The sequence below is a fragment of the Petaurus breviceps genome, unplaced genomic scaffold, assembly GCF_028583685.1.
Source record: "Petaurus breviceps papuanus isolate PSGF00001 unplaced genomic scaffold, PetGlider_PUasm1.0 90842, whole genome shotgun sequence".
Classification (NCBI taxonomy): domain Eukaryota; kingdom Metazoa; phylum Chordata; class Mammalia; order Diprotodontia; family Petauridae; genus Petaurus; species Petaurus breviceps.
The window spans coordinates 7,447,032-7,448,811 of record NW_027187358.1 but is presented as its reverse complement, the minus strand read 5'-3'; positions in this window follow the sequence as shown (position 1 = coordinate 7,448,811).

The following is a 1,780-nucleotide window of genomic DNA, read 5'->3' as shown; positions in this document are numbered from 1 at the left end:
CACGGTGCCACCTAGAATAGTCTGAATTACTTTAAGTACTGACTTATTTGATCTCCTTACTGTTCAGAGGACTCTCAAAAGTCTTCAGCACCACAATTTTAAAGTGTCTGTGACACTCAGATTTCCTTATAGTCCAACTCTCACAGCCATACATTGCTACTGGAAAAATCATGCGCTCCTTTATTGCTAACTGCTCATGTGCTTCATGTGGCTAGGTTTAGCCTTCTGTATAGAATGTAAACTTACAAGGCAAGGACCTTTCCTGGCTTATCATCCATATCATGCCATGTAACTTTGGGGGTTCCCCAATGTTCAATTCTTGGTCCTCTTTTCTTTTTGCTTTATACTTAGTAATCTCATCAGCTCCCAGGATGATCTGCTCTATGTAGACAACTCACATCTATATGTCCAGCTTAAATTACCTAATGGATGTTTTAAACTAGATTTCTAGAGACATCTTAAATTCAACACATTTCAAATCAGCAATTATCATTCTCCCCAAATCCTTCCCTCTTCTAGACTTCCCTCTTTCTACTGAAGGCAAGATTATCCTTCTAGTCTCCCAGGTTTGTAACTTGGGCATTTTCCTGGACTCCTACTTTCTCACTCCACATATCCAATTACTTGACAGATATTTCTGTGTTTACCTTCCCCAAATTGATCACATTTAACTATTTCTTTCTATTCACACAACTACCACCTTAGTAGAAGCCTTTATCCCCTCTTGCCTAAAGTATTGCAATAGCTCCTTAGTTGATCTCCTTCCTTAAGTCTCACCCCACTCTTGTCCAGTCTGCCAAAATAATTTTCCTTATGCAAAAATCTGACCTTGTGACTCTCCTACTCAATTAAATCCAGTGGCTTCTAGAAGTAAACTTAAACTCTTCTGTTTAACTTTTCAAATCCTTCCTAATTTGACCCCAACCTACCTTTCCCACCTATTGGACATTATTGTACTTCTCATATTCAGATACAGCTAAACTGTACTTTTCTCCATTCCATGTGAACGGCATTCAAGTTCCTATCTCTGTACCTTTGTCCCACATGCCTAGGATGCCTCCTTACTTTCACGTCAGAGTCCTTTCTTTCTTTAAGACATAGCCAAAGCACCATCTTTGTACATGATGCCTTTCTTGATGTTCTAGGGATGCTAGTGACCTCTCTCCCAAACTACCTTGATTTTATTATTTTATATTTTTCACTTTATATTTATTCTGTATATTTTTATGTGTCAACTGGTCTTTCCATTAGAATGTAAGCTCTTTGTAAGTAAGGATTAGTTTATTCTTTGCACTTATAATTCCAGTGCTTAACACAGTTTGAGTAGTTAGCACATATTGGGTACTTAATAAATGCTTATGGATTGATTCTATCTCGTACAATACCTAACATTATGTTCTACATTTAGTGAGGAATTCTATGGCTTCAGTCTGTGCCTTATACTTCACTGTCTCACAGAAAGTTCCTTGGGCACCAGCGACTTCCAAGGTCAGCTCAGGAGACCTTTGGCCCCAGGACTTTTTTACTTTGTAGTCACTGCTATACTTTTCTGATCCCTTAAATCCCCACTTGAGGACCTAAGCCTCCTGGACCTTCCTGACCTTGGAGCAGTCATGGCTCCATGAATTCAGAGATCTTTTACTCCCGAATTGTTATCACCAGCCCTATTTCATTGACTACCACTGCCTACAGATGCACTTTCCTCCCCTTTATCTCTGTGAATTTCAAACCACAAACACATTTTCTAGGATTTATTTACAAGGATGTTGAAAAGAACATC